At 39.7% G+C, this 26900-nt stretch overlaps 1 protein-coding gene across 1 annotated transcript in view; it reads right to left on the bottom strand.

Moving 5' to 3' along the window:
• The window catches only part of NCKAP5 (NCK associated protein 5), a 947559-nt gene extending 922672 nt beyond the window's left edge, over positions 1-24887 (bottom strand). Inside the window, exon 1 of the mRNA XM_055316283.1 lies at positions 24524-24887. The gene's annotated coding sequence lies outside the window, so the exon portion shown is untranslated. The remainder of the gene's footprint in view (positions 1-24523) is intronic.
• Positions 24888-26900: the final 2013 nt, after the last annotated feature.

The raw sequence follows: 26900 nt of genomic DNA, 5'->3' as shown, positions 1-26900 counted from the left end.
ATCATAGTACACATATGGCTGCTTGGGTTCATCTGAATTTACACACCCTTTGCAATAACTCGGCATCTCCCTCCCACTCACAAAAGTTCATGGCCCACAGGCAGGAACAGCTGCTGAAGATAGCCTCAGAAATCAGGAAAACAAGAAATCTGAGTGGGAGAGTATGGCCCGAAGGAGACAGACTCTTGATCTAACAAGTCTGCAAGACTACTCAGGCATGGCTTCGTGACTCACAATTTTACAAAAGCTGTGAAAGGCACCTGATAGGCACATGAAGTTCAGTTCCTATATTTATATAGTAGATTAGAAGGACTCCAATTCACCCATGTAATTTCTAATTAGGAAAGATCAGAGAGGGAAAACCAAGTTCTCAAATTTTAATAGAAAAAGATACATATACAGAACAAATGATCATCACAAGGCAAGAGAAGAAGGTGCAGAGGGCTTAGTGAGATATTTACTCTTCAGGAAAGAACACATAGTTCATAAACAAATATCTATTGCCTCCCAGACAGGGTCACATATGTACATGCATAAAGAATTACAAATAAAATAGTGAATAATGGCTATTAAACGGAAAGCAACAATTTACTGAAGGAGAATTCATCCATTAAAAGCTTTTCCATTCAAAATGGATTTTGGCCAGAAATTGGTTCTTCATTCCTCCCTGTAGTATGCATTCTTGGTAGCTACTTTCAGAACATTGCCAAACACCATTACACATTTGCTTTATATAGCTTTCAAGTTGCTCTGTAGTTTGCTTCTGGCCAAAAAACTTTACAAAAACTACTGGGGGAATAAGAAACATAGACAGGTCGCTTCCCAGGCCTGGAATCCATTGCCTGAGCAGTTTTTATCCAAATTTCTATCACTCCAGTACAGTTAAAATGGATAGTGATCTCAGCTAATTATTATATTACTGAGTTTAGCGGACTGTATAAGGGTGAACCAGAGACCCGCATTCAACTTGTACACTTTTCTCCAGGTAGACCTAGAAACAAGTCCACCTTCAACCATTACTAACTGGGAAAATTTTTATCTTGCCTTTCTGAATCTCAGACTCCTGATCAGTAATAGAGAAAGAACATGATCACGTGGAATTAACACAGTAGCAAGTTTAAAGTACCTGGTTCACATCAGGCATTGCCAGGGGAAGTTTCTGGACTTCTCTCTTGCTCTTTTATATACTATGTACCCAGTTTTAGGGATTCATCCATGGTCTGTCCTCTTGCTGCAATTTGTGTCTAACTCTGGTTTTACGGCTTTGAGATGAATTTCAATATTAGAGACTGCCTTGGGAAAGCATATTAGCAGCTCTTTCAAGACTCAAAACAACATAAACTTCCCTCCTATATTGTCTTCTTTACTATGCCAACAGTTGGAACTCGCGCCTTCAATTCAAAGCATATTAAGGAATGTATTGCCAAACTGCTCTACAATTGTTCTCAGACACATGCCTTATTTCAAATAAATGGTAAGAAAATACCATTCTTATTCTTAAAAATAAAAGGAATACTTTCTACTCCTTTGCTCCTGGACAATGAAGCTCCGTTTACTTCTCCGTACATAATGGCACTCAATAGATACTTGTTAACCCACTATGACTGTTATGAAACAAACCAGGATATTTTTCAAAAATAAACATGAGTCAATGTCATTTACCAAACACATTTTAAATGTCCTTTAAAGATAACACCATTACAATGAACCTTTAATTCATCACTAAATTCAGATGGTTAAATAGCGGGCAGTAATTTCTACAAACAATTTTTCTCTTAAAGCTGAAAAACATTATAAGACTTGATTCAAGTGAACTCAGCAACATCTAGGACCAGGTCCTGTGGACCACTTATCTGGTCCAGGGGTTATTCAAATGTCCAGGGTTGGGTACTGGGTTTAAACTAGCAAATGACACACTTATGCAAAGATCGGCTTTTGTGTTGCCTTTATCAACAGAGAAAAGCACAAATCATAAGATCATAGACTTGAGATTTGAAAGAAAATTAAGAAGATAGGGGGTCCAGCCCTTCACCTTCAGGGAAGTAAAGTACCATTTTACTGATCAAACAACTAAGACCCAGAGTGCTCTGATCATTTTTCCAAGGTGAATGTTGAAGAGGGGTTGGGGGGAGAGGGGGCAAAGTTCTGGTAGTGATGAGACCTACAGTTCTCTGATCTTCAAGGCTGGCATTCCTTTTGCTACATCATATATAAGTTTAATAAATTCCTCAAATCCTTAGATTCAGGATTATCAAGATGACTTAGGCAAGCAGTAGCACCTATCCCAGGCTTTCCTATGTCCTGGCTCAGGAGCAATGATTTTCTGCCTGTGCCACCAAAGTCTCCATGTCCTTCCTAAAAGGCTCTCCCTGAGCAGTTTCCATCTGTAGCGTCTGGTTCTGGGCTGACATGGCTCATGTCTTGTCTTTTCCTAATGTCCCACCGACAGGAGTTTTTTTGAAAACAGACTGTGTCATGTTCACAGAACCATTCTAGTGTCCATCACAATACCAGGCACATAGTAGGTACTCCTTAGTTTTCATGAATGATGGGTGCATCAGTGGGGCTGAGCTGCCATGAGGAGTAGTTTGATCTGTGAACTTGGTAAAAGAACCACCTGCCATAATCTGCATCTTCTTTACCATCGCAGAGTTTCCTAATTAGGCTCTTTCAATACCCTAGAAGTGCCACAGCCTTCAACTGGGGTCTTGGACAGACACATGCATCACATAGCAGAAGCATGAGGCTTGGCAATTCAACTGAGTTACCACTCCAATTCAATCAAAGCTGCCTTCAGCTGAGAACTTTAACTGTAGGCAGGCATAGATCATTATTCACTCATTCAGCCCTTTCTTTGGGCTCACCTCCCACATTTCTAAATGAGGATATTATTTACTCCCACAGCTAGTGAGATCATGGCAAGCTTATGAAGAAATATTCTCCCAAACACAGCACTATCCTCGATATCCTCCATGTGGTTTTATGCTACTATGAAATCATGAAATCATTCACTTTTCCTAGTCTGCAGCTTTCCACACAAATACCTAGTTTTAAGGTCCTAGTATAGTCAATGAAAGTAAGCACAATATAGGCGCTTTTTTCTAGAGATGAAATTATATTACATCAATATAAACTGCTGTGTCCACATTGAGAATTCATTTCTGACTTAGTTTTGCTTCTCTAATATGATCTTAAGAGTGCAAACACTAGCCTAGAACCAGGGGTCAAAGTGAACATCAGGAGAGAACAGAGCCTAATAGAGTTAGAAGTTGAACTTTCCACCCTACTGCTGATCACTCTCAACAACTTTTCCTTAGACGACACACTGAGATCAGCACTGGTCTGAGACAGATTTGGAAGCAAGTCTTAGCAGGGAGTCTCACCAATCCAGATTCTCATAGTCCCTACCTCACCCTCCCTTGCCCAAACCCAGCAAGGAACCTGATCCCAAAGGTCCGGGAAAGGGCCCTAAGTTTCATCCTTTAAGTAATGGGGAATACAACAGTGGCACTAACAGGGAAAACTGCAGCTGCCAAAATCAGAAGCAGCTGCTGAAATTTAGTAGCCAGAGAGATTGGCACCAGGAATTCAGAGATCCCATCTGTGAGACACCAGAGTGGAGGGAGGTCTGTAAGGTACTTAGGGAGGAAGAGCTTGGAGAGGATCAGCCTGTGCACAGGTCCAGAGGGCAGCTAGGACCACAGAGTACAGAGTTTAGCAAACAAAGTAATAATCCGAGCTTGAAAATCATAGCATTCACAGGGGGGCCTCAGCTGCTGAATCTTCCCCACTCTGAGAAGATAGATAGCTAGTTGTTAGATAGATATTTATTCTCATCAATTTTCAAAGGTTCTAATGTATCTCTCTCTCTTTTCAAATGCAACATACACCATAAAAGTAGAAAAACAGCATATTAAAAATCATGTATTTGGGTTGTAGAGTCAAACAGAACTGTGTTCAAATTCTGAGTCTTAACCACCTCTTAGTTAATTGACCTTGGACAAGTGATTCAACTTCACTAAGCCTCAATTGCCTCATCTGCAAAATAGCCATCTTTTGAGAAGGAAACCCATTCTATACATATTTTTTATTCAATCAGGGATAATGATTACTGCTCAAAAGGAAAATACCCATTGAGAACTTTCTTACAAATTAATGACTGCACTTATTTATCTTTTTTAAACTTGGCTTTTCTCTCCTCCTGTACCTCAGGAAAGCTGTTATTTCCAGAATACACAAAGCACCTGACACAGGATAGACACTAATGCACTAGCTATTACAGTTTGCTGTTAGCATAGTGCTTGGCACACAGTAGGTGCTCAATAAGTCCTAAAGGAATCCCACCATCAGGATTCAAACTAACAGAACTGAAAAGTGGGATGGAAGATTGTTGCTTGGGGTATGGGGTCTGGAAAGTAGCCATCAGGAGAGGAGAGACAAGTCCAATTGATCATGAGAAACAGTAAAGACAACTCCCTCCTCCACCACACTCTCTGCTACTCCAGAGTTCTATCTCCTTCCAGGCAGAGATGGCACTGAAAAGGCTCTTGTTGTCTTAATGAAGCAAGGCATTATCAGCAATTGAAGTCCAAACTGAAATAAAAAGATTCAAGTGTAGGACTGTCTCCATCAGACTGGACTCTAAATACAAAGAGGATTTTACTTACATTTTCACAACAGGAGATGTCTTTTATTTCTCCTTGGATTCAAATCTTCATACATAAGAGACATTTTCCCACCCAATTCTCTCATGACCACCCACCATCACAAAACAACTTTGTCTCCCTGTGACATCAGCACAACACACCTCATTGTGTACCCTGAATCGCTTCCCCTCCTCCCACTTCTCCATCCTGCTAAGTAAGTATGAATAAGCCTGGCCACTGAGCTACTGGTCAAGGGTATCTGTGCCGGGGATGGAGATACGCGTGGGCTACATGTTAGCCAGGCATTCACAAACAATGTTGATAGTTCAAACCACTGAATATATATTTATAATGCACGTGCATTACCCCTGAGTGAATCAATGATTCAATGATTACTGCTCAAAGGAAAATACTCTTTAGGCATGCAGCCTTTGGGAACTTCTTACAAATTAATGACTACACTTATTTATCTTTCGTAAACTTGGCCCTTCTCTCCTTCTGTCCCTCGGAAAGCTGTTCTTTACAAATACAAAAGGTGAACATCTACTTTCTCAGAAAAATCAAGAGACATTACAGCCAACAGTTCCAAGGATGAGAAAAACCACAGCAGTGCATGATATGACAACAAATTAATGCTTTTCATGGTGCCTAGCAACCTTCATCCTAAATGTATGTAATTAAAATAAGAACCTGCTGTTACTTTGCAGTGTGGTCAGAGATAGTTTTATTGAGAGCAGATCACACCAACTGAGTGCTCTGTAAACTGCAGAAAGTAGAGAAGGGGGCTGGGAGAGGCCAGAAGGAGAAGGTCCTAGAAGCGCTGAGTCAGAGCTCAGCTATTTGGGGGATTCCACTCTCCTCCCCACGGACTCGTAGAACAGAAAAGACAACCAGTTCTGACCCCTGACGATAAACAAGGGAAAGAACCCAGAACTCCACAGGATTTTGATGGATTAAAGAAGCCCTAAAAAGAAATACCTTAAAGAGTTGGAAAGTTCAGAATAAAGGCAATATTAATAGAAATGTGAGGGCAGGGCTAAAGCCATGATTTGGCTGACAGCCCTCCCGTAACAGAGCCCATCATCAACATTCCCCCTCAACCCTCTGCATTCAGCTGATGTTGAAGGAGGCAAACACTCCCTGTGCGTCCCCAGCTGCTAGAAGGGGGCAGGGTCTTTAGGATCATTTGGGACTGGAAGGAAAGTCAGGTTTAAGATTATAAATTGGCTGATGAGCATCCACATGTGAGTTATGAAGACTTGACTGTGGCCCCTGGGGTATCCCAGGAATCACTAGCAATTGGAAAACACACCCCATAAGCCTGTATTTAAAGTGCAAAGGGAGCTGGGAAGTAGTGGTGTGTGAAACACGGCTCCTGACCACAGGGAGATTATAATTGCATTAGAAAAACAAGTCGTGTGAAATAATGAAAGGAATAAGAAATAATGAAATAAAAAGATGAAGACAGCTTGGCTCTGTGGCTCATTGATAAGAAGAAAGCGATGAGAATAGCAGAGGAAAGAGTGGTTTCTCTGCTGTCCTGAGAGTGGGCATTTGCAGCATCCTCGGCCCTGTTATTCTGGAGGATTCCTCACTGTGTGTATGACACGGATGGGCTGGAGTGGACCTTGGCCCGCTGCCCACACGGCGTGGGCACACAACTCTAGCTCATCCAGCCAGAGGCTCCCACCTGTTTCCGGATGCAGGCATGTGGAGGCAAAGACTCAGGCACAATCAGGCACGCTCATGGTGTCTTCGGTAGTGTTCTGCAATGGCTCTGATGTCCTGGTCTTACTTCCTTTTGGCCAAGACAGTTTCTAGCAGCCTATTTCTGAGCTACTGGACTTGCCTCGGTTGCAGTTTGCAGGCTGGTTCTCCAATCTCCTGCTCCCTCTCTGAGCCTCTGACTGTGCAGCTCCTTAAACCGATTTATGTGGCTTTGACCAAAAATACTGACTTCTACAGCCATCCTACTTGTAGGAAATTCCCTTGTTTCTAGTGTACTATTATTAGCTTTTAAAAAATAAGAACTGTGCTTATTCATCTCTCCTAGCCCTGGAGCTCTTGGCACGGATAGCTCCTTAGGAAGAATAAGATTAATTGGAAAAAAAAAAAAAAAACCCTTAAAGGCATCAAATGAGCAATGAGTACTCTTTTGTGTGTGTTTGTTCTACTACTATATGGCACGTCATAGATGTTCATTTTGCTATTGTGGGAAGAACCCTGCCTTTGGAGTCAAATCAAATTTCACTTCTTCCCTGGAATCCCTCAGGGTGCTCAGACAAGTCACTTACCCTCCCTGAGCCTCCATTTCCTCATTTGCAAAGAGGGATTATAATTCTTAACTTCTCAGACTATTGTGAAAATTAAATCAGACATTAAATGAGATGATAGTCTTTTCAATGAATGGTACTGGAACAACAGAATATCTGCCTGTAAAAGAATAGAGTTGACCCTTACTTACCTCCCACCATTATATAAAGATGGCCTCCAAAGGGATCCCAGAGCTAAATGTGAGGGCCAAAACTGTAAAAATTCTTAGAAGGAACATGAAAGTATCTCTTCGTGGCCTTGGATTAAGCAATGGATTTTAGAGGTGATAAAGCACAAGCAATACAAGAAAGAAGCAGATAAATTGGACTTCAACAAAATTAAGAACTTTTGTGGGTCAGAGGACAGCAACAAAAAAAATGAAAAGATAAGTCACAGAATGGGAGAATATATTTGCAAATCACACATCTAATAAGAATATACTGGGGTGTCTGAGGAGAATGAGAGTGACTGGTAAGAGTAGATGGCTACAGTGGCTCTTGGCCCCCCACCAAGGGTAAGAGTAGAGGGTTCCTTTCTGAGGTGACAAAAATATTCTAAAACTATATAGTGTTGATGGTTGCACAATCTGTACACATACTAAAAACCATGGAACTATACACTTTAAATGGTATGTAGATGATATCTCAATAGTTAACGAAAAACTGAATGAGATGGTGCTAAAATGTCCACGTAAAACCATTGCCCACAAATACACACAGAGTGAGGGCTTAAAATATTCTAGATTGTGTTGCTTTTATTTATGATGATTGATTAGGCAGCAAGTGCTAGAGAGAGTGACTAATGGAAGATGCTTCAGGCTGAGTTAGTACAAGAATTCCTCCTATCCAAAGCCATTGGACTGAGACATTCTTTTATAAGGATCCTCCAGATGTCTCACAGGGGCTGTATGCTGTGTTCACGCGTGTTTCACCTGTGTTTGAACCTGTCACCGCTGCATGCAGTGCCCCCAGTGGGCCTGTCCTTATTGGCCTTTATCCCTTCAGTCAAAATGCATTTAAAATGCTGAGGAAGTGCTCATTCGCCTCTCTTATGAGTTGAATTCTTTCTTGTGGCCTCACCTTTCAGCACTTTTTTCTCACTGCTGACTTATGTGGAATGAATTTACCACAAAATTCAATTCTTGATATTCAGATTATTTGCATAAAGTCAAGGGTTTGTCTGCTTTTGGAGGGGGGGGGTTGTTGTTCATTTGCTATTCTTAAAAGCATAGCAAAAAGATTAGGAGAGTACACACCAGAATTATAACAACGAGCATCTTTGGGTAATGGGATTATTTATAACATGTTGTCCTCTTTCATATACTTTGTGGCATTTTCCAAAAATTCTATAAAAAATCATTATTTAAAAACACAGTACACAGTAAAACATTGCATATTTAAAATGTTAAAAATTAGGGGTATGTGGGTGGCTCAGTTGGTTAAGCATCTTCCTTCAGCTCATGTCATGATCTTAGAGTCCTGGGATGGAGTCCTACATCGGACTCCCTGCTCAGTGGAGAGTCTGCTTCTCCCTCTCCCCTCCCCCTTGCTTATGATATCTCTCTATCTCTCAAATAAGTAAAATCTTAAATAAATGTTAAAAATTAGCCCCAAGATGGTTTATGAAGAAAATTATTTCCAAAGTTAAAATGCCCCAAAGATGTATTAGAATGTCCTCTAGAATTAAGGTATATGTGTGTGAGAGACAGAGACAGACAGAGACAGAGAGACAAAGAGTCAGATTTATATACATTTTACCGCAGTGGCAATGGTTGCTGTGGAACTGGGGGGACACGTCCTTGCTAATTTCAGGTCTAGGCAGTAGGCTAATGTTTGTTCCAGTTTGTAGATTTAACATGATAATTTCCACCACTGTTCATACATCTTTTAACCTTTCCCTAGCACCCTTTCCTTGGATTCTTACAGGCAAAGGAAACCTGAGTGATTTGTATCACCAAGCCACCACCCCTACATTTACAGTCTCACAAAAAATTCTAGTCTAGACAATAATTAAAGTCAGAAATGTAGCTTAATTAAAGCACATCTTTCCCAAGCCCTGAGGGCCATTCCTCTGTGCTCACATTCAGCAGTCTACTATTTATGTAGGCTGTTCTGGGGGTTCACGTGGAGGTATCCTCTCAGGCACACCCTTGTCTTCCTACCTCTTAGAAGGAATGTGAGAAAGGACCAGGGTCAGAGAGGGCTGATTTACGTGGGTGTGAAGATGAAAGAGGGATGTTTTCCTAAATATGTAAAGGACAAATGTCAAGAATCACAGTGGCATAATTAGCACATCAAGAAAACAGAAACAGAATTTGATCAATCAGGAGCTTTGTAAACGCTCAAGACAGAGTATGTCCCAGAAATCACAAACCAGCAACTCCAGTTTTGATGGCCTTCAGATAGATTCTAGTTGACCTACAAATTATTATTTTAAAATTACAGCTAGCATTTCAAATGGGGAGATTTATGTAAAAATCAGATTTCCAGCTTTTTAAAAATAATTTGAAAAACACACACAGAGCCAGCTCTTTCTGGCAACAATTGCTGGTGCTGAGGAACAGCTACCTCCTCCCGACATTCAGCAGGACACACTCCCCAGTTCACCCACATCCTCATGAATCCCTGCCGCTCTGACACAATGAGATCCAGTGGCAGTCCTGTTTATTAGCATGCAATTGATTTTGTTTTTCTCACTCCTGGCAGGCTTCTATTTTTTTATATTCACCTGCGTAACCTTCACAGACATTTGGGTTTAAGACCCCACTCACCTCCCACTCACTCCTGAAACACTTCCCCTTGGCCTATGCCTTACCGAAGTCATTCCTTTGGCTAGAATTCCTCTTTCCTTTCAGCTCACTGGTGCCTTGTTAGAAAATGCATCCAGGTTCAATCTTGGAACTACCTTAAAGTCATCATAAGCTTTTGAGAGAAGAATAGAATGATAATATGTAGAAAAACAACTGCATTTGGAGGCAGTAAACTTGGATTCAAGTCCCAGAAATAAATGGATTGTTAGAAGCATGTGGGTTCAGATCCCAGGTCCTTGAATTTCTAGTTTGAGATCCTAAGCAATGTATTTAACCTCTCTGAAGCTCTTTCCTTATCTGGGAAATGTAAGTATTTACCCTGCCTGACTCACAGGGTTGTTGTGAAAACCAAAGACTATAATCTAAGAAGGTGAGAAGACTAAATCAACTTAAAATAATTTGAGGGTATGGGGGGGAAGGGATTAATTATTAAATTACTTTGGATGGTTTGGCAAAAAACACACCTTACCAAATTTTCCAAATGTGCTCTCTGAAAAAGCAAACAAGATAATATGATTCATCTAAGTCTGTGGGTCATTTACCAAATGTATAGAAGTGTTTTAAGAGTCTAGATGACTTTTCTCTATAACCCTCTGGGAGACCCAACTACCTACACTTCTTCCTGTCACAGTGTCTACACTGCCCACTGGTAAACAAGTGCCCATATACAAGCATTTTGTAATTGGTTCATGACATATATCTGGTATGTACAATATATACTCTACTGTGTGTATTTATAGGTGTACCTATGACATTCTGATCTGTGGGACCTAAAAAAGAGAGATTATGTAGAAATTGGTCACAAAACAAATAACTCTTTTAAATTGTTTAAATTTTTTCCCAATACGAAAATGATATTTATTATAAATACTTTGGCTGTGGCCATAATTCTTGTTGTATGTATGTGTCATAGATAAACACTGTTAACATTTGATGAATTTCTTCTCCAGTCTTTTCTCTATGTATTTTTTATTTAATTTACTATTTTTTCAAAAATCACTATTTTAACTGGCTATATAATATTTCATTTTATGAATGTATTATTTTATTTCTGGAATTACAATGGTGAATGGTGAAGGTGCATTTTACTGATTATGCTATTAATATATAAGAATTAAAGACAAATTCAGTAATACAAAAATATATAATAAGAAACAAGTTATCTCATGTTAGTGGTAGGACTTTTTTTTTTTTAAAGATTTTTATTTATTTATTCATGAGAGACACAGGCAGAGGGAGAAGCAGGCTCCATGCAGGGAGCCCAATGTGGGACTCGATCCCGGGACTCCAGGTTCACGACCTGGGCTGAAGGCAGGCACTTAACCACTGAACTACCCAGGCATCCCAGTGATAGGACTTTCAAACTTTTGTTTGTATGCAGATATATGAAGATGAAGATGTGCATTTTTAAAAATAAGTTCATGATACACATTTATTTTTAGCCTACATTTTCCACTTCCTGTATCATAGGATCATCCCTATCAACTAGATCTACATCAATTTTTCTTGTTTGCTTGTTTGTTTATTGGGAGAGAGAGTGTGTGTGTACACGCACAAGCTGGGGGAGGGGCAGAGTGAGAGAGAGAGAGGGGGGCAGAGAATCTCAAGCAGATTCCAAACCCACCATGGAGCCTGATGTGGGGCTTGAGCCCACCAACCCAAGATCATGACCTGAGCTGAAATCAAGAGTTGGCGGCTTAACAGACTCAGAGTCAGGCACCCAGGCACCCCTTGATCTACATTAGTTTTTAATGGCTATATAGTATTCCCTCATGTGGTTGTACTATCATGTATTTAACAATCACCTACTAATGGGTTTTGGATTATTCTGTTTTCACTAGCATGAGTGTAACTGGTAAATATCCTATACATGTTCTTTGTAGACTTGCTGATTATTTTTAAAATACAATCTTAGAAGTGCACTGCTGAATCAAAAGTATGCTCTCTCCCATTCAAATTTCTCCCCCTCCACATTTGTGCCAATTACACTCCAATGAAGAGTAAATGAGAATGCCTGATTTCCACCTCCTCATCAATGGAACAGTTTCATCCTTCCTAATAGTTAAAATAATATATCATTATTTTCATTTGTATCCTTTGATTCCTAATGAGAATGAACATCTGTTCAAATGCTTCTTAGCCATTTGCATTTCTTTTTGGTGAGCTGCATTTCATTTCCATTAACCATTTTCTATTGGGGGACATCATCTTTTTCTTGTTGATTTACAAGAGCTCTCTCTATTCCATGATGTATTTGATCACTCTTCTATTGATAGATAGTTGTTTTCCATATTTTATTACTATAAATATAGTAATGAATATTTTTATAAGTAGGTATTTGTCCACACCGCATATTATTTCTATTGAACAGATAAAATTAGAATAGATTAAAATACTCTAACACATGTTGCTAAAAGGCTTTCCATAAAAGTCATGCCAATTTTTACTCCCACCATCAAATTATGAGAAAACCTACCTCATAGCAACCCATTTCAAATCCAATCAGAGCATTACAATAGGATGAAGATCCAGACATAAAAGAGCATGACTTGTAAATCACAGAGGCAGGTGACAGTCCGTCCTGCTATAGGATTTCTAGAAGCCAGGAAAGAAGAGGAGGACCTGGACATTTTGGTAGAACTGAAACGGAGAGGCATATAATCTTTATTTCTTTTAGAATATGGCCTAAACCTATCGCCTTCACAGCTCACTGAAATTACATGATTGCTGCTTATTGATAATAAGAAACCTGATTAACACATTCAATTTCCAACCCTTCCATATTCCTCCAACTAAGTCCAATCACTTATTGTGCATATACATTCTCTTAGAAATGCTCTACATTTCTCTTAGAAATGCTCAAATGCCAACGAATCTAAAGAAACAACACAGCCTCTTCCTGGTGAGGAGGTGAGAGTAGGGACTCCTGAAGCCAGGCCTGGATGACAGGAGAGAGTAACAGTTCTGTGCTTTGCCAATCAAAGTACAGAAAAGTGTTTTAGACAGAAATTTAAGCCAGTGAAAACATGCATATTTTACTCATTTGGCAAGTAAACAAATGAAACACTTTGCAACACCAAACTCAAATTAATGCTCTTCCAATAACCAAAAACCAGCAGGTTCTCAGTTTGAAGTACTTTTCCCAGTGAACAAGTCACATCATCTGGCATAAATTACAGCACATGGGGGAATGGCAGCAGCAAGCAGGCTGGTAATATCTAATGCAGAGAGCTGATAAGAAATGTCTAATTAATAGTTCTGAAGTACTTTCTCAGTACTAAATCTAATAACAACATTAACTAGCATCATCGGCCAGTTAAAGCAATTAAGAATAAACAGCCTATTTTTCTTCTTTCAAACACAGGTTATCACACCAAAAGAATCCTAAGAAGCAAAATTTCACCAGTAATATATTTTTGTTGTATGCATATTTTTAAATATAGGCTATAATTTATATATAAATGAAAAATTCAGTTCTATGTCTTTTCCATTTTAATTTGGCTGATTTTATTTGTTCTTCCCACCTGTTACTGGTTATGGATCATATTATAATAACCATTTTCTTTTTTTGTAAGATTTTGTTTGTTTATTCATGAGAAACACACACAGAGAGGCAGAGACATAGGTAGAGGGAGAAGCCGGCTCCTTACTTGGAGCAGAACTCAATCCCAGGACCCCAGGATCACGACCTGAGCTGAAGGCAGACACTCAACCACTGAGCCATCCAGTTGCCCTATATTCACCATTTTCTAACCAAAAGCATCAAGCTCGCCATGAAGACTCTACTACATATCATGACAGTTTCTTGCAAATGGTGTTATCTTTGTCTTTTGTTTAAGTAGGAACATTTCAGAGTCTAATTATTAATGGTACTGCTCTGTTGTGTTTCATTCCATTTGGTTCTTAATCCCCCGTGGGACTCTGATGATTCCAGGGACTTCTAAATCATTTTACTAACTCAGACCCCTTTTCTATACTCCAAGCACGTGCTTCTCAATACTAATTGGTAATTTCCACCTAATATCCTACACATAGCTCAGCCACACATACCCAAAGTCCAGCTCTCAAAGTTCCTCTACTCCCAATTTCTCCACATCTTAGTTAATGATGTCACCAGCCTGAGTCAGTGAAGTTCTAAAGGTCAGCCACCTCTTTATCCTTTCTCACATCTCTTCCTCCTTCTACATCTATCTATCTCTGCTGACACAGTTTTAGCATGCCTGATCTATCTGCCAAACTATCTCCATACTATGATATTGGTTTGTGTCCACCTCAATTCTGGGGAGGGTGATCACCACTGCTTACTAACTGCTACCATCCCCAGGCTTTCCTCTACCTACACCTTGACAGGCCCACCAACAAGCTGTTTCAGAAATAATGATACTATCACATCATTGTTCTTCTTAAAGCCCTTGCTCATTTCCCATAGAACTGTTCCTGGATGAAGATGTATTTGTGACTGCAAGGGAATAAAACACATTTAAGACTGTGATTATTTGATTCACTATTTTAAAACATTTGACTTGTGGTATATGGACGTCTATTTGCACTCTTGTCTATTGCTCAGAAATGAGTAAGGTGAACCTAACTCAGAGGAGTCCAGTAACTCTGATTTTCCCCTTAGCATATTTTATAAATAACAGATTTATTGAGATATAAATCACATACAGTAAAATTATCTTTTTCAAATAAAGAGCACAATTCAATATTTCCTAGTATATCCATGGAGATGTGAAAACATCATCAATATCTAATTCCAGAATATCTTATTACCCTCCCCCAAAAAGCCAGGTTCCAGAATATTTTATTACCCTAAAAAGAAACGCCATGTTAATTACTAATCACTCCCCAATCTCTTTTTCCTAGCCCCTAACAACCACTAGTCTAATTTCTATATGTATTTGCCTATTTTGGACATTTCAGATAAAATGGAATCATATAATATGTGGTCTTTGGTGTCTATCTTCATTTGTGTAGCATGTTTTCAAGGTACATCCACATTTAGTATGTATCAGTATTTAATTCCTTTATAGGGCTTGATATTATTCCATTATATGGATATACCACATTTGTTTATCCATTTATCAGTTGGTAGACATTGGGTTTGTTCCACTTTTTGGTAATTATGCATAATGCTGCTAAGAACATTCATGTACACATTTTTGCATGAACATATGCTTACAATTCTCTTGGGTATATACTTATGAGAGGAATTGCTGGGTCAAACAGGAAATCAATTTTTAGCACTTTGAGAGATGACCAAATCTTTTCTAAAATGGCAGTACCATTTTACATTCCCTACCCACAATATATGAAAGTTCTAATTTCTCCACATCCTTGCCAACATTTATTATTGTTTATTTTTTTCTAATTACAGTCATCCTAGTAGGTATGAAGTGGTATCTTATTTGGTTTTGCTTTGTGCTTGCTCTAGTGACTAATGATGCTAAGCAAATTTTCACTAGTTGTTTATCTTCTTAGGAGAAATGACTTTGAATCTTTTTCCCTTTTTTAAAATGAGTTATTCTTCTTCTTGTGAGTGAGTAGCAGGAGTTCTTTATATATTCTGGTTGAGTAATACTCCATTGTTTGGAATACAAGTTTCTTCTCAGATATATGCTTTGCAGATTCATTCTCCCATTGTGTGGGTTGTCTTTTCACTTTTTTTGAAGATGTCCTTTGAAGTACAGAAGCTTTTAATTTTTATGAAGTCCCATTTAACTTTTTTTTTTTTGCTTTTGTCATTTGCTTTTGGTGTAATATCTGAGGAAACCGCCTAATCCAAGATCAAAAAGATTTACTCCTATGTTTTCAAGAGGTTTTTATAGTTTTAGCTCTTACATTTATCTAGGTCTGTGATTCATCTTGAGTTAATTTTTGTATAAGGTCTGAGTTCAGGGTCCAACTTCATTCTTTTACATGTGGATATCTATCTGTTCCAAAGCCCTTATGTTAAAAAGACTGTTCTTCATTTCCACTGAATTGCCTTAGCACACTTTTCAAAAATCAACTGGCCATAAATAGGAGGGTATATTTCTCAGTTCTATTCCATTGATATATAGATCTAGTCTTATGCTAGTGATAACACTCTTTTTTATTATGGTTGCTTTTAAAATCAGGAATTAGGGGGTACCTAGTTCTGAATGGCTCAGTCGGTTAAGCTTCTGACTCTTGATTTCTTTCTTTCTTTTTTTTTTTTTTTGACTCTTGATTTCAACTTAGGTCATGATCTCAGGATTGTGAGATGGAGCCGCATGTTGGGCTCCAAGCTCAGCATGGAGTCTTACTTGAGTTTCTTTCCCTCTGCCCCTCCCCCAGCTCACGCACTTGCCCTCTCTCTTGCTCTCTCTCAAATAAATAAATCCATAAATAAATAAATAAATAAATAAATAAATAAATAAATAATAATTAGAAGTTTCAACTTTGCTTTTCTTTTCAAAATTGTGTACTATCCTGGGTCACTTGCATTTTCATATAAATCCTAATATTAGCTTGTCAGTTTCTGAAAAAAAATCAACTTGAATTTTAATGATTGTGTTGAATCTGTAGATCAATTTCAGATAGTATTGCTATCTTAACAATATTAAGTCTTCCAATGTGCATGCATAGGGTATCTTTCTATTTATTTAGGTCCTTTATAATTTCATTCAACAGTAGTTTTCAGTGTACAAGGCTTGAACTTCTTTTTTTTTTAAGTTTCTTCCTAAATATTACATTCTTTCAGATGCACTTAAATTGCATTATTTTTCTTAATTTCAGTTTTGAACTATCCATTGCTGTTATATACACATACAATTGATTTCTGAATATTGATCTTGTATCCTATAACTGCTGAATTCATTTATTACCTCTTTTTTTTAGTGGATTCCTTAGGATCCTCTCTGTACAAAACCATGTCAACAAATAGAGATAGTTTTTCCTCTTCATCTCAAACTTGGCATCTTTTCTTTCTTTTTCTTGTCTAATTGGTCTGGCTAAAACTACCATACAATGTTGGAGAGAAGTGGGAAGAGCTGACATCTTATCTTTTTCCTGATTTTAGGGGGAAAGGTTTTTTACTGTCAAATGCAATGTTAGCTATAAGTTTTTTGTAAATGCTCTTTATCAGGTTGAGGGGATTCTCTTCTACTCCTAGTTTATATAAAGTTTTCATCATCAATTTTTTTATTCTATCAATGTGTTATTATATTACATTGATTATTTTTCATGTGCATAACTAGTCTTACATCCCTGGGATAAATCATCTCTTAGGCCAGTGTATAATCCTTTTTATATATTGATTTGTTTTACTAGTATTTTGTTGAAGACTATAGTATTTATATCCATAAGGCATGTTTGTCTGTAGTTTTTGTTTCTTGTTTCTTTCTCTGATTTTGGTATCAGAGTAACACTGGCCTCATACAATGAGCTGAGAAATGCTTCCTTCTTCCAAAACTCTCTTTTGGAAGAATTTGTGAAAGATTAGTGTTTTCTTTAAATATTTGAATGAATTCATCAAGTAGCTACCTTGCTTGGGCTTTTTCTTTGTGCAATGTTTGTTGATTACTAATTCAATATTTTTAATTCGTAAAAGTCTATTCATATTTTCTATTTGTTTTTTAGTCAATTTCAAGAATTTTGAATAAGAATTTTGTGTCTATGAATTTGTCTATTTCAACTACATTGTCTAATATAATATACTTGGTTTAATACCTACTTTATTTCAGTATTATACATAAGCTTTGCTTGATTGCTCTATTAACTACTTTGTCCTTTTTTTTATCATACACATTACAAATTCATCCACATAGTTTTATGATAAAAACTTACAGCTTTGTCTTGTAGGCATTTTTTAAATCAGGCAGAAGATAAAAAGAGTTACAAACAAAAACACATTTGCCTTGTCTTTTATATTTTACTAATGTTCTTTATTTCTTTATGTGGGTTCAAGTTAGTATCTAGTGTTTTTTCATTTTAGCCAGGTGCTCTTCCTTTAGTATTTCATGTAGGAAAATTCTGTTAGGGGTGAATTCTATCCGTTTTCTTCATCTGGTAAGTTCTTCATTCCTCCTTCATTTTTAAAGAATAGTCTTGCTGGGTATAAAATTCCTGGTTGATGATTTTTCTTTCAGTACTTTGAATATGTCATCCCATGGCTTTTGGACTTCTTGGTTTCTCCCATCCAAGTCCTAACCAGGCTCCACCCTGCTTAGCTTCTGAGATCAGACAAGATAGGGCACGTTCAACTTCATGGTCTGATGAGAAATTGACTATTAATATTAATGAGACAAATATATACACTTCTGTCTTGCTGCTTTCCAGATTTTTTTTTATTTTTGGCAATATGATTATGATGTATCTCAGTGGATTTCTTTGATTGAACCCAACTTGGAATCCATTGAGCTGTTTAGAGGTGTAGATTCATGTTTTACAACATGTGGGAAATTTTCAAGCATTATTTCTTTAAGTACTCTTTCTGTCCCTTCCTATCTCTCCTTTCCTTCTCATACTCCCATTATGTTGATACACTTTATAGGCGTACCACAAGTCTCTGAATTTCTACTTACTTTTTTCATTCTCTTTTTCTTTCTGTTCATACATTGAATAATCTCATTTGATATGTCTTTAAGTTTTCTCATTCTTTTGCCTACTCAAATTTGCTACTGAATTGCACTAGTGAATCTTTCATTTTAGTTATTGTACTTTTTCAGCTCCAAAATTTCTACTTGGTTTTCCCCATGATTTATCTTTATTAATATTCTTCTGTTTGCTGAAACATTCTTCTTATATTTTATTACTTAAGTCATGATTTCCTTTAGTTCTTTGAACATATTTATGGACAAACATCTTTGTCCAATGAGTCCAATGTCTGGGCTTCCTCAGATATAGTTTCTATTGACTACCTTCCCCACCCCCCCCACCCCCGTCTATGGAACTTTTTTTTTTTTTTTTGCTTTTCTTTTTGTCTCATAAACTTTTTGGAAGGTTGGACATTTAAAATAATATAACTCAGGGGTGCCTGGCTGGCTCAGTTGGTTAAGTGCCTTTGGTTGGGATCATGAATCCAGGGTCCTGGGATTGAGCCCCACATTGGGTTCCCTGTTTGATGGGCAGCCTGCTTCTCCCTCTCCACCACTGGTGTGCTCTCTCTCTCTCTCTCTCAAATACATAAAATGTTTTAAAAATAAATAAATAAAAGAATATAATACATCAAAACTGGAAATCATATCTCTCTCTGACCACTGTTTGTTGTTTCTGTTTGTTATTGTTGAAATTATTGTTGCTATTTGTTTAGGGACTTTTCTAATCCTATTCTGTAAGATCCATATTCTTTTTCATGCATGATAAGCTTAATGGTCAGCTAATAGATGGGCAGATTTTTTTCCTTTAAGATGCCTCAACAAAAAATCTCTTCCAGGCTTTGCTGAAGAGATTTCTGTGTATGGTGAGCCATATCTTCACTTTGCCAGCTATTTACAACTCTTTATAGCTTTCATCCCTTGTTTGTGCAGAGCCTGGAGATCAACCATAGGTGAGAGACTAGGGCCTTTGTAGGTCTTTCCCAAGAATAAGTACACCTCTACACATGTGCATGTCTTTTATATTCCCAGGGAGATATGTGAGTTTTTCAAAGCCCCTGATGGACATCACATTTTCCAATTGTTAATTTAAATTTTTTTATTTTCACCCTTTTTGCCCCAACTCTTATTCCTGCTTGAAGCAGCTGCAATGTTAAACAACTGCTTTGACTGTTTCTGACATGTGTCCCTGGAGAAAGGTTTTCTGCACTGAATGAGTTCTGAACCAGGTCAAATAATGACAAGACCTAGAAGTGGGAGTACCTAGAGAGCCAACAGACAGGTCAAATCATGACAACTCCCTAGGAATAAGTCTCTTTGTGGAGCTCCAAATAGATTTTGACCACTCCAGTGGCATCTAGGCTACTGTTTCTCAGAACTACCATGGATGGCAAAACTGCTCATTTTTAAGGCTCTGTCAAAGCTGGAAAGATGGGAATGGGAATGCGGCAAGTTAAATGACAGAGCTCATGTTCTTACTGAAAGTCAGGTATTTTTTTTTCTCCTGAATAAGTGCTCCTTGGATTGTTGCAAGCCTTTGTTTAATTTCCCAAGTTCTACAAATGTTGATTCAATCATTTTTGTTCATGTTCGCCTTGCTTTTATTAAGTAGCAGAATTTCAGAGGTATTTACTACACCATTCCAGAAATACTTCTCTTTCCCCTTAGCATTTTACAGCTACCAAAGTCAAGACTTTATGTGTTTTATCTCATCATATACATCGTTGTCAAGTAATCTTTGTTGAGTACTCCAACCCTGGTCAGAGCCTCTTTTTTCAGAGGTGTCTTTGAGTCCTTTAAAATTTTTAAGTGTAACCATAATTTTCAACTTGTTTTCTGCCATCAAAGGACAAGTACAACTGCTACCAAATGTTAATGTGTTTAATAGAGATAAAATAAAGTAGAATTTTAACCAAATAGAACACAAAAATTTGAAATTTTTAATCAAACATATAGTATGAGGCTGGAGGGTTGTGCCTTATAAATGATAGATCCTATCCTTTAGAACTTTTTGTCCTTAGAGCAATGTTTGATACCTTTAATCACTGTGGATCTAGACCTTTCCTACCCCTTTACATGCTCATTTATAGACACATAAATTCATTGTTGATAATCAGCAATGTTAGCAATGATGACCAAGGACCTGTACTGATGGCTAGATTTCTGATAATGCAATAGATTGAGCTGATGATTAAATAATTAACCTATTAATTAATAGATGCACTAGGATAGAAACAAAACTGGAAGGTCTTAGGTGAAGGAACAACAACCAGAAAAATGTTATAACTACATGCTATAGTAGTTATAACATGGGTTATAACTACATGTTAATAGTACAAACTTAGGTTTTAGAAAGTTGTGGAATTGAATCTGGCTCCACCATTCATCAGTCCTGTGACTTGAGGAAGTCACTTTACCACACAAAGCCTCTGATTCTTCTCTGTAAATGGATATAACACCCACTTTATCAGGCTATTTTGCAGATTGAGCGAGTCAATGAATTTATAGCACTTACTGTAGTATATGTAGCAAATGATAATACTAGGAAGCAACCAGAATATTCCCATCCCTAAACAGATTGGCTCACTGCAGCTATATGAGTATGTTTCCATTTTGAAAAACAAGGTATGGTTCAAAAGTGAGAGTACTGCCTGTGGGTAGTCTCCTGTCTCTCACCATAGAGACATGCCCCAAGCTGATTCATATCCATTAATCTCTCTCATGTATGCCCCATGCTACCCTCCTATAAACCACAGACTTCCAGGAAACATGCCATTCATTCACTCATGCCTCTATTCTCGTGGTCAACATTTATTGGGCATGTTACACATGCTGGGCACTAGTCTTGGCATTAGTATATGGTGATGAGCAAGCAGACAAGATTCCTGCCCTCATGGACAGTAACTTCAAATAGGAGATGGGGGTAGATTCTGGTGACTCCAATAGAGTAGTAGAAAAAACCTAAGGCGTTATTACTTGACTCTGATAGCTTAAGTTCTTCCACGATCCAGATTTCACCCAGGAGAACCTCCCCCCACACATCAGTGGGATTTCAAATTCTGAGTAAAGATCATGAGATAGACGCTTTGTTTCTACTATTCCTGTCAGAGGCTTATTATGCAGTCTCTTTAGCAGGGAGTATCCTGTCTCAGCTTCATATGATTCAAGAAACAGAGATTCTCACTTTGGTAGAAGAGATGATGGTGTGACCCTAGAGCTGGCAGGGGTGGCATCAGCTTCCCAATTCCAAACTTTGTACAGTGACAAACACACAGTGGCAAATTCTGTTGTGTCATTCTGAGCATTAGCTCTGAAGCTCTGTCTGCCCCCCAACTCCTACAAGATTGTATATGTCCCCTAAAACCAGTATGAAATCCCTTCCTGCTTAAACCAGCTGCAATGGATTACATTATCTGTTACTGACTTCAGAGCACTACAGGGAAATAAATCATAGAAAGATAAATAAATAAACAAGGCACACATTCCCTGTAAGAAGTGCTCTAAAAGAAGGGTGATGTAAGAAGAGGAAAGGTTTTTCCGAGGGAATGGCCCCAGTGTCTCCTCGACCAAGTTAACTGAAACAGAGACCTAAGGAAGGGAGGGGCTAAGAGAAGACAGGGAAAGAGATTTCCAGATCAAGCAAACATCAGGAGCAGAGGCCCAGAATCGGAAAAGAATTCCTTGTATTCCATCCTCAACAAAAACAGCAGTGTGACTGGAAGTTGAAAACAAATGGTACAAGATGAGACTAGAAACCTAAGCAGATTCTATAGCTGCTCAGAGTGTGACCAGCAGCAGATTGGGCCACAACTACTTGCTGAGGATCCATAATGAGATTAGCCCAAAATATAAGAGTAAATGTTAGAAAATTTGTACCAATTTGATATTGTCACAGCAGTCAAGCAACACTTCTATCACATTTAATAAAGCTATCAGTCAAGAACAGACTGGAAATTTAAACAAAAACAAAAAACTGGTCCTTCACCACAGAGAGTTTGAGAAGCATTGTTCTCCATGTCTTACCTCTCAAATTTACCTGTGAAGGGCCAGGTAGTATATGTCTGAGGCTTTGGTGGGCTGTAGGGACTCTATTGCAACTACCCACCCTTGCCGTGGTAGCACAAAAGTGGCCATAGGCAGTATGTAAATATAGAGGCATGGCTGTGTTGCAATAAAACTTTATTTATAAAAATACAGCATAGGCAGATTTTGGCCTGTCATGTGGTAGTTTATCAACCCTGTTCTAGGCCATAGTAAGGAGACTGTTGTACCCAATAAAGCCATAAATACAGCTGCTTAACCATTGTATGTTAATTATGCTTTGATTAAAAACAAACAAACAAACAAAAAAACCCTTCCTGCTTAATTGAGATCATCCCTCACTCTTGATCCTTTCCCATCATGCCAGCAAGTATTTGTAAAGTCTTTGCTTCCACGACTCTAAGTCAGAAACAAATCTTGGAGCTCCTCCTAGCTCCAAATCAGCATTCTCCTCATGGTGACCCTGGAAATGAAGTCTCTGTTTAAGGGCAGGGTCCCCTTTTGTCTATTACCTGCATCCTCAAGGAATGAAGATGACAAGTTTCACCCTGTGTTGTCCTGATGAGCCAACCTGTGGCCCCAAGGGGTCATAGCCTTACATTCTCCAGGACCTGGTCAAACCTAGGTCCACGTTGCTCTCTGAGTCATTAGGCCACCTCAGAGCCAATTTCCTGCAGCATACTACCCCATTTTTCTTCTGTACAAAGTTAGATTTCTAAGTCCCAATGTACTTCTGTGGCCACTGCCCATCTCTGGCTCTTTTGGTATGTCTGAAATGGTTGTGTTGGACAAGCAGCCCACCACATGTGTAGCCTTGTTTTCCTCTGGGCTCAGACACCGCCACAGGCAGGAAAGCTTTCTGCATTCACACATGTCTCCATTTACACAGCACCCACTTCATAAACACCACCCAACCCCCGTACAGTAGAAGGCGTTATTCTCTCTCCTACATGGAGCATAGACCGCTGTATGAGGAGGTGCACTCCTACCAGTAGGTCTCACACACAGAGCGGACGCAGTTCTCGCTGAAATCTCTTTTATTTAAGATTTCTTTCACTGACTCATGACAAACTTAACGGGTAAAAAAAAAAAAAAAACTCTGCTGTTGCAAGTTTCCTTAAAATATCCCTTCTGGGCCTACCACCGTTTATCTTGGCAGCAGGTAGCTTGGAGAGTTTTGGAAAGTCTCAGCTTGGCATAGCCTCAGAGCTACTGGCACATTAAAGATTAATAAAGCGCATTTAACTGAGCTCAGGACGCTGCAACGTGATCCTTCACCGTGAAATGTGCAAGATTCTTTGTTTGCAATGAACAAAACTGGAGCCAAAAAGGGCCTCCCGTGACGAGCTAAGATAGGAAACAATCAGATCAGGAACTTTATGTGTCCTTCCCTGTAAATTGATGGGTAGGAATCAACGCCCCTGCTCAGCCACACTCTCGTACTTAGTTCTCAGGAATTTAAGATGGGCATCCGAGGACGGTGCACACACCTGGGCATCGAGGGAGCTTGCAGAACCACCGAGAGTCCAAGGGCGGCCGCCTCCTTAAAAGTGCACGAGAAGGCTGCCTGCAGACAAAATTCCTAATCCAGCAGGTTCTCCAATCAAAGTCCAGATCAAGCAAAGCACTTGGAGAACGTTTTGGACACGGCTTTGGTAAAACGGAAGGCTTTGCGCCCGAGGGGAGGGGGTATTAACCTGGGGAAGAAGCAGACGCTCCTGGCCTGCAGAGGTGCGGGGCCGGCCGCGGAACGGACCCGGCGCCGTGTGGGATGGAAAATGAAAAACTAAAGCAGCCCGTGCACCCGAAGGGTCGGTGCGCGAGAGCACCCCCTCCGCTCTGCACCTCGGGACACCTGGACCCCCGTCATAAATGACTGGGATGGATCTGCGGGGGCAGACGCTGAAAAAACGTGTCCCTCGGGGTCGTGCAGGGCGGGGGGGGGAACCCACGTGCTGGCAACGCCGCGCGCCTGTTTGCGCAACTCGAGTCCAGGTGCGCGGGGACCCGGCGGCGACCCCCGCGCAGCGCAGCGCAGCCTGAGCCCGAGCCCCAGCCTGAGCGCGCGGGGCGCCCCGCCGCTCCGAGCTCCGCGCCCACGCCAGCACCCGGGGGGGGGGGGGGGAAGGAAGAGAACAAGAAAATTCTGTCCTTACCGAGGACGCATAGGAGGCAGGGGCGGTGAGTGTTTCACGTTAGCTCACCCGGGGCTTTTTCGCTTTCATTCGGTCAGGGCTCTAACCGCTTAGTGATGCGAGTCCCCGGGGTGCTCGGATCTTCCTTCAAGAGTTTTGATCCCTGGCCTCCCCAGCCCGGGTCTCACAAACACCGCTGTGTTCTGTCAATATTTGCATGCAGCACCACGTCGGGCAGCCGGCCAACCCCCGCAGTTTCAAGAGGCAAGGGGGGAAAACTGACACCCTAACAAACAGGCTTCCCTCTTTTGTGTCTTCCGAGGTGGCGCTCCAAGTGTCATCTTGGATTCCTACGGGAGCTAAAGCGACCCTCTCTCTCTTTTTTTTTTTTTTTTTTTTGGTGACTTTCTCCACTGCACACACCCCACCCCCCACCCCCCAAACGCCAGGCCGGGCTGCCCGAGCTGGGCTCCGCAAAGTTTGTGTTTTTGTCTCCCTGCCCCAAAGTTCTCCGCACCACCAACCGCCCGGCTTGCCTCTCCACCAGCTGCACTTTAAATGTATTTTAATTGGCTGGAATGTCGAAAGAATCCATTTGGCAGTCGTTTGCATGTGAAGCACGCCCAGGGCAGCTGAAAGAGGCCCCAGAAGCGGCCGATTACTTCATCAAAAGCTGCAGCTTGAATGCCATTGACTCCTACATAACTACAGTGAACTCGATTCTATAGGCAAGAAGGAGTAATTAATAATTTGCTGAGAAAATTCTTCATTCATCTAAGAGCCAAAAACGCAAAGGGGAAAAAAAAAAATCCCTGCAGACACAACAGTTCTTATGAAAGGCTTGATTTATAGCCTCCAGTTCTCCTCTTCACAAACATTGACTTTGTATAGCATTACAGGAGGGGGTATAATGTATAATTCGGTTTGCCTGAAAAGTTAATTTAACTAATTTTCCTTTTGAATGATCCCCTGAGATCCATCGTTCTAGTACCTCTTTATACATTAGCCATATGCTACAATAAATATTGTCAATACTTGTGGCATTTCCTCATTCCCTGTATTTCTCTTGGTTGGTCGCAATAATTAGTTTGTGGCCTCTGCTGGATCCAGTCACAGATAAATTCACTCTGAGTCAAAGTGGATAATCATCACTACGCAGAATTTACGAGACATATTCAAGTTTAAAACACTCAAAAACAAATGTCAGTTTAAACAGATTCTAATCGGTGTGGGGGGGCACATATACACACTCATATATATACATATATCCAAAAAATAATAAAATATATAAAATCACAAAGAAATGCAATAGCTTTTAAGTGGGGCTTTACCAATATTTTGCTGAGAAGCTTTTCCGATAGAATAAGTAAACTGGGTTTACAGATTTAGGAACCCTGGGAAGTGTATTTTGAAGAAACATCCTAGGTGACCCTGATCTCTACCCCCTCATTAAGAACCCCTGGTTCAGAGTCAGAATATCTAGGAGGATCTTGGCACTTTAAGGACATCTCTCACTGGAAAGTATGAGCCAGAGAACATTGTCAAATCTGTTCTAATGCCTTTTCCTCACTTCAGTAAAATTGTGGCTCTTAACAAGACAGTACAAGAGAAAGAATGGTGTACGCAAGTTGCTTGGGTGGATTTGTTGAATGGCTCAGAGACTTAAAAAACAGCACCCAAAGCAAATGGGCTTCATTTGCAGAAAGGCAAAGGAGCAGAAGATTGGGAGAAAGGGTGAGGGCCAGTTCCATGGACACACAACCTAGATGGTCACACAGAGCCCCCCCTCAGAAAGGAACTGCTCTTGAATTAATGCTGTGCTGGCGCCATCTTGAAACTCTTGAAACTCCTAACTGTTGAGCCAAGGGCCCAGCATTTTCACTTTGCATTGGATCCAGCAAATTATGCTGCTGGTCTTGACAGAAATAATATAAATCTACCCATTTTCAACACATGGTTGGGATTGGCAAGCGCTGGGAAGACCATACTGAGGGTATAGGTAAGGCGCTGCTTTTTGTCATGCCCAACATTCCACTTTAGATTTTGGAACCACTGAGAGGATTGAAGAGGGTGACTTAGGAAGAAGAATCTCTCCAGCAAACACAGAGGGTGAGAGTGATATGGCAGGTTCTGACTGGTTTGCCCTGAACTGATGGTTGGTTCACTGCTTGCTATATGACCACACTTCATCTTACTGTTTCAGAGAGAACTTTTTCTTTCTCCTACAGCCAGTCCGCACCTGTCATTCTATGAGCAGAAAGCTCCATGTATACCTGTAATCCACCTTTAAATTATTCTAGAGTCTTGATTCATGGTTTGACAAAATTAAACTCAGTATCAAAGGATCAAAGGCACTCTTTGCCCACTACTGGGAGGTCCAGTGGCTCACAAGTTACTG

The sequence above is a fragment of the Nyctereutes procyonoides genome, unplaced genomic scaffold (genome assembly GCF_905146905.1).
Source record: "Nyctereutes procyonoides isolate TBG_1078 unplaced genomic scaffold, NYPRO_anot_genome, whole genome shotgun sequence".
In the NCBI taxonomy this organism is placed as follows: Eukaryota; Metazoa; Chordata; class Mammalia; order Carnivora; family Canidae; genus Nyctereutes; species Nyctereutes procyonoides.
This window is presented reverse-complemented; position numbering and strand designations above follow the sequence as displayed.